This window comes from Triticum urartu, chromosome 2 (genome assembly GCF_003073215.2).
Source record: "Triticum urartu cultivar G1812 chromosome 2, Tu2.1, whole genome shotgun sequence".
Lineage (NCBI taxonomy): Eukaryota > Viridiplantae > Streptophyta > Magnoliopsida > Poales > Poaceae > Triticum > Triticum urartu.
The window spans coordinates 454636453-454643845 of NC_053023.1; positions in this window are offsets into that span (position 1 = coordinate 454636453).

The following is a 7393-nucleotide window of genomic DNA, read 5'->3' on the forward strand; positions in this document are numbered from 1 at the left end:
GGATCGGAATGCTGTCAACCATTCTCGATGTTTAACAACTACCATGATAGTTAAATAAATTTATTCCTTTGCAGTAGGGAAAAACTGGCTTTACACAAAACTGTAACCATAGAGCTTTCCACCAGCCATATATGCATATAGTATAGCTGTTTCATTCCATTACTCTCTATGTGTTACATTGCCAGCATATTCCATGTGCTGACCCGTTTTCGGGCTGCAACTTCTCATGTTGTAGACTTTTCAGACGATGATTAAGGTGCTTTTAGGTCGTGGTTCTATACTCAGTGATGCCGTTGGAGTTGATGGACCCATTTATCTTCCGAGTCTTCCGCTGTTATCGTTATTAGATGGCCTTAAGCCATATTTATTGTAATAAGTTCTCTTTGAGACAACGATATAATAAGTGTGTGATTGCCACTCTGCTATAAATCCTTCGATGTACTGTGTGGTGTCAGCATTACTGATCCAGGGATGACACCTGAGCACAGAGCACTTGATCCATTCGGGTCGGGTCGCCACAAGCTTCTAGTCAACTGATCTTGCGATTCGAGTGATCACTCAGCCCTTGGTTAGCGTGCATAGGTGCGTAGGATTTCGTACTACTCCTCGGCCCTCTACTGCACCTGCCTTTGGCTGTATGATAGGTGGGCCAGCCACCCCCTGGGGCCACGTGTCATTCACCCAAAGGCAGTTGTCGTAAGTCAATGAAGCTGTGTGCCCCTCCGTGCCTGTGTAGTATAGTCATCTCACCGGACCTCTAGTTGGGGCCAAACCAGAGAAGTTTGATGTTTACTGGTTTATTGGCCCCCTTTGCATTTTGCACCAAGTTTTGACCTTTGATTTAACTAATAAAATGTTAATGCATGTAAACAAAAATGTTGTGTAAGTCACCTTACGAAAACCAAATAATCCCAAAATACTTAGGCACGGTGCATTAAATCCCTCCTTGTTTCTTATTTCGTGACATATCAACCAATGAGAGATGTGGGTCGTGCATGCTTTCAATGACTTGAGACTACCAAACATGACATGCAGTGTTTAGTTCATTGCATGTAATCCTATTAGTACTCTAGTTAGGAGTAGCAAAAAAACATTAAGTTCTCTCGCTGATAGGAATAAAACACCATGTATTTATTTAAAGAGGGAGTAGTACATTTTTGGTGACATGCATTACTAGATATTGCTAGTCAAATACTAAAATCCAGATGGACGTGGTAGTACTCCTAAATCTAGACGGTGGTGCTACTAGTACTAGTAGTAGTACTACCAATGTAGTTGTAGGAGTACTAGCATTGTACTACCCGTTGGTCAAATTATTACGTGCTGCTCCTCACAGTGAAGTGACAAGACCCTGCGCCGGAGATGACACCTGAGTATAGGCGACGTGTTCGGCATACCATAGTCAGCCTCACCATCTGCAGTCACTATCATCATGGCTGTAGAGCTAGCCTGCTTACAACTAGCCCTGTTCGACATAATTTCCCGTGCGTAGATGCCTGTGCATTGCACGGAACACCAAGATTGGGGGTGGACGGCTCTGGCAGCGGCCATCATGCCAGATTTTTCCACGGCCTTCTACTCCTAGATGTGGTGGGGAGGAGATGAGGCTGATTGTGAGAGACAAGGAGTTGTTTGTAAATAGGGAACAAGTGCGGGCATCTTTTTCAAAAATGGAGAAGCTTGGTTTGTATGTGTCAGATCTAGATCCGATGGCTATTGGTGAAACATGGGAGGCACAACATCATCACCAACTCAGGACCTGTTTGATTCGCATGATTTTGAAAATGCAGGAATAGGACACGACAATATTGCAAGTTTCAAACTGATATTACAAATGTTAGGAGTAATGCTGCACCTACGAAGAGGGAATTACTAGGAAGTTTATGTAAGAACTTTCGTTACTTTAGGTGGATGCATCATTATCGTACAAACTAAAATCCACCGCCCTGACAAGTCACTAATGGGCAAATAAGTTTTCAAGTCTCTGGCCACTTGATGTTCAAAAACAAATTCAGCTTCTGTGGAGACTTTTTCATTTAGGCTTAGACGCTTGCGGTGATCAGCACGCCATTCATTGTTGCGCCAGAGAACACCAAACCTCATTACCTTGAGCACACTTGCCTCCAAAACAAAGAACCTGGCCAATTTAATCTCAGATGTGTTGCCTCGGTAGTCGATCAAATCAATTTCTGTAAGATGGAGATCAAGGCATTCGATGAGATTGTTATAGTGCAGCACATTTTTCACTTTCGGGTTTTTTTATTTGCAAAAGAAGAGAACATATTAGAGCAGCTGGCTGCATAAGATTGCCGTGTCATCAAGAGGTACCAATATCATTCGCTCATATGATAGGGTTGGCTGGCTAGTGATATTTTTTCACTCACTCTCTCTCTCTCTCTCTCTTTCTGTTTCCTCTCATTTAACTAGGAGCACGTGAAGAGCTTGGGCATTTTTTGCCTTCCACTATGTGGCCGATGCCATATTTCGCAAAAGTATGCCACATAACACGCATCGATGTCAAATCAAAAGATTTTGGCACCGCTCTCACGATGTGAGAGAGTTGGCACCACTGTGCACACAGACCCACATGTATAAACAAATCAATCAAACCAACTACAGCAGCCTCTCACTCTCCCAAACAAGTGTTTTTTATTGCCTCGGTCCTCTCTCTCTCCGACGCAATGTTTTTTCATTGCGTGAGTTAATTTGGCATCGGAGCAAAGTAAGTGATCCATATTGGGACACCAGGTGAGCAATGGAGGGGCATCGATGCCAAATGCATCACAAGTGAATTTGGCACATGTTTTGGCCTACATAGCCCACTTTCGTAATACTACCTCGTATTTAGTATAAAATTTTGACCATAGATTTACCTAAGAAAATGCCAATGCATGTCACTAAAAATTACACCATTTGAAATTATGTTCAAATACGAATCCAACAATATAGTTCTTAGTGACATGCATTAACATTTTGTCAGTTAAATCTATGGTCAAATTTTGATACTACAAAATTGGAAGAGTAAACCAGGACGGAGGTAGTACTTTCTCTTAGGGTAACCATAGAGTTACTGGAGTAGTCTAAGTTACTTTCCACTATGACTAGCCTAGGCTACTATAGTAGTACAGCATAAAAACGATGCAGGTGATCACGTGAGAAAAAAAAACTAAAACCATTTCTTTCGGTGCAGTGCGTAGATGCAGTTTTGAACACTACACTTGTCATCGTAATTTGGGAAAATTACGAAAAAATTGAGCTACATTGTGATTACCGTTTACTTATAGGAAAGAAGTTTCACCTCGATGAGTAGCTTCTCCGTGCACGGAAAGCATGTAAGGAATCCAACAACTTGATCCAGATTGGGGCCGATAGATTTTAGTGCTAAGATCTTCACTGTGCGCATGGACTGGGTCAAGCTTGTGGGAATCATTTTCTGGAAGACGGTCGTAAATACATCAAGAAGAAATTTAAAAATGTGAATTTCAAGAAGATGGAGAAGAAGATGAGTGTTGTACCTGAACGATTACGGATCCAATAAAGAGTTCGGAGAATTTGGCAGACAAGTACACCAACGCTGTCAATTTCGGCGCGTCAATGACCCTGATTTTTGTTGGACCTTCTAGATCCGATACAAGCAATCTCTCAAGGAAAGGCGCATTCCTAATGACCATAATGTGGAACAGCTGGAGTGATCTCTTCCCAATTGATGTCTTGTTGCGGGGCCAGCAAGACACATAAATCCATTGGAGATTTGTCGAGGCAATGTGGAGGCTAATGAACCCATGGATCTGCTCAAGACGAAGGTACTCGAGCGCAGTACAGCTGCGGAGCAGGTGCTCCATAGCCTTCTTTGAGATGACAACGTCGAAGAGGTCGAGCTGCTTGAGTTGAGGGAGAAGAAGAGCTGGCGCGGCATTAATCTGGGGAAGATAGCAGGAGCTAAAGCTGGCGCGGCGCAGCGTTGGCGTGAGGCGGAGCGCGGACGGCGGCAGAGAGCGACATCGTCCAGCTTCAAAGCTGAGCTCCTCAAGCTGATCTAGGGCGGGGGATAAGAACCACTCGTCGAACTTGGATTGGACCTTGTAGTTGGTACTGAACATGCGGATGTCAAGGCGTTTGGCTGGCCCAGGGTGCGATGAAAGGATCTTGGAGACTGCGGCCATGCGTTTGCAATCCCCGTCGCAGAGGCAGCTATCGACGGTGAGGTTGAGGGGGACGCAGCGCCAGAGGGGGCGCCACCGCCGGGAGAGCAGGGCGGTCCGCATGACAGATTTGGTGGGGAGGAGGCCGATGATGACGAGCAGCGTGTCGTCGGGGAGGCTGCTGATGAAGTCCAGGCTCGCCAGATGCAGTTTTGGCTCGAGCCGCCTCCGCTTGTTGGCTGCCTCGACATCCATCTCAACCGGCGGCGACCCCGGTGTACACGTGTGCTGGTGTGTGTTGTGTGTTGGGTGTGCGCGAGTGCGTCCTTCTATGCATGCCGCCGCGCAGTGGTGAATTGTGCGCGAGTGCGTCCTTCGCGCACAAGAAGTTTGTCCTCAATGCGCCCTCAATTTACTAGCGTGCGGGGTGCTACCCCGAGTGGTTTCAACTTTTTTTACTTCACCGCGTGTCAGATGGGCCTCTAGTTTACTTATTTTCACCCACTGCCACATGGGCCAGCACACGAAGATACAGAACACGAGCTGACAAGGCAGCATGTGGATTGGTTGACCGGTCAACTAAACAATATATGGAGCTATACGCTGACACAGTGAGTGTATAATCCATTGGTATAGAGAGTTCGAGTGAGAGGGGAGGCCCGTGAGAGATAGCAGAGAGAGAGAAAGAGCTACTCCCTCTGTTCGATAATGTAGTTCCAACATTTTTTTAAGTCAAACTTTTGAAACTTTGACCAAGTTTATAAAGAAATTACTTATATCTACAATACCAAAGATAAATGATAGTATGAAGTAAATACATGTTGTGATGAATCTAATGATCGTTCCAGATGTAAATGTTTTTCTCCACATATACCTGGTCAAACATTTCTGAGGTTTGACTTTTCAAAACATCCATATGCTTATGGACGTGACAGAGTCCCTAACAAGAGAGAGAGAGTGAAAAAAGTGTGTGTGCGTGTGTGAAAGAGACATGGACAACACACGATAAAAGTAGAGAAAAAGCATGCGTGTCTTATGCAAACATATCACACATGCATCTTCGACAACGGAGGCAAGGTGAGGAGATAGTGTGTGGTTGTTTGGAACCGAGAGAGCAAGACCCCTAGCACGTGCCCAAGAGGGGTCTGACAAACAAGGGAGAGAGGTCGAGAGATACATACGGAGAAAATGCAGACATGGGGAGGAGAGAGTGTATGTTTGTCATAGAGAGATCCCCTGGAGATCGTGATGGGACTACATGGGTGGGAGATTGAGTGATAAGGTCTGTGCACGATAGAAGATGCCCCGAGAGATATCGAGATAGACGTATGGATGGAAGGAGACAATACGTGTGTTCCTGTTGGCTAGTAAGAGATAATCATACTTAGGAGGGGGAGTGCTTGCGCCTATGATGGATTGAGGGATTATGGTACTTAGGGGGGTGCGTGTCACATGGAGAGAGAACAAGGGCGGAGAGTGTTGGATGGGTCTATAGGTATAGCACGAGCGAGACATGTGTATGTGTGAACCGGGAGATATAAGGCCAGTTTGGCTTGCGTCCTAAGTATCTTTTTCCTGGCCTTGGGTTGTGGCTGGATTTCATGCATGCTTGTTTGGTTGCTACCCTGTGAAAAAGAAAGCCCGCCTGGCCTGGGTTCCCTTGCACTTTAATTAGCCTGGCTGAACTCCAGACACTGCAAGTAGCCTGGCCCAGGTAACCGATTTTGAACGCCTGGTCATGCCTGGTCGTGTGGCCACGAGGCTAACAGCAACATGGATGGATATTAGCAATTAACAATTGATGCATGGATTGATTGATGGGACGTTGATGCTTTGCCTGGCCCAGGCATGAACCAAATACTTCAGCACCACACAAGCCTGGCCAGGCAGAAATATTTTACATCTCACGTCCACACCAGGCAGTACCGGCCATCAAGGCATGAGGGTTAGGTCACGAACCAAACTGACTAATAAAGTTTGAGAGAGATTGAGGAGCCCCGATAAGGCTGAGTGGTGCGTTAGATAGCTGAGAGGGGGAAAGAGATATTCCATCCGCTTGATAATGCAGTGCATGTAAATTTTTTAGAAGTCAAACTTTGATCAGGTTTACGCAAATGTTATTTATATCTACAATACCAAAGATACATCATACAAAACTACATCTCATGGTGAATCTAATGGTATATGTTTGTTGTACTAGATGTAATTCTTTTTCTCCACGTACATGGTCAAACTTTGTGATGTTTGACTTTTCAATAAATCTATATGCTATGGACCGAGGAGAGTGCCTCAGTCGAGACAGATCAAGTGCGTGTGAAGGAGAATGAGTAAGTGTGCAAAAAGAGTATGTGTGTGAAAGAGAAAGTGACAACAAATGATAATTAAGAGATAGAGTGTGTTTTTTCGTTTCTTATGCGAACATATCACGCATGCGTCTCCGAGATGGAAAAGCAAGGCGAGGAGATACACGAAGATAGCTAGTGTGTGATTGTTTGCAACGGAGAGAGACACCCCTATAGCACATGTCCAATAGAGGTGTGGCCAACAAGGAACAAAGGTCGAGAGGGACACATGGATGGCATGGACGCATGGGGAGGGAGAGAGGGTGTGTTTGTGATAGAGAGATCCCGTCGAGATCGTGAGGGGACTATATGGGTGGGAGATCGAGGGAGTGCGTGCGCGATAGAAAGATGCCCCGAGAGAAATCGAGATAGACCATGCACATGTTTGTGATGGAGACTAAGATTAGCTAGTCATATACATATAGGGGGGACTGCGTGTGCCTACAATTGAGTGAGAGACCATCATACTTGGCTAGCTGGGCATGAGATTGTGTGTGTGCGCATGTGAGATGGAGAGAGAACGAGGGGGAGAGATAGAGTTTTAGATGGGCCTATCAAGTGCGAGTGAGATATGCATGTGTATGTGTGACCCAGGTGGATGGAGAGTTTGAGAGAGGGGGGGAAGAGCTCCGAGACGACATAGTGGTGCGTGAGAGAGTTACAGGAAAAGAGCCAAGGAATATGTGTGCGTACGATGAGTGCACCCAAGATATGTAGCTTGGACTAGCTAGAGTATCATACATAGTGTGCGAGAGAGACCTATAGATGGTGTATATATGCATGCGAACTAGAAAGACCCCCTGACACACACACACAAAGAGAGAGAAAGAGATGGAGAGAAAGGGAGAGGGACAAACAAGGTTTTTGTGTCGGATGCGTGTGACAGAATTGAAGATTGTCGGCGAGAGA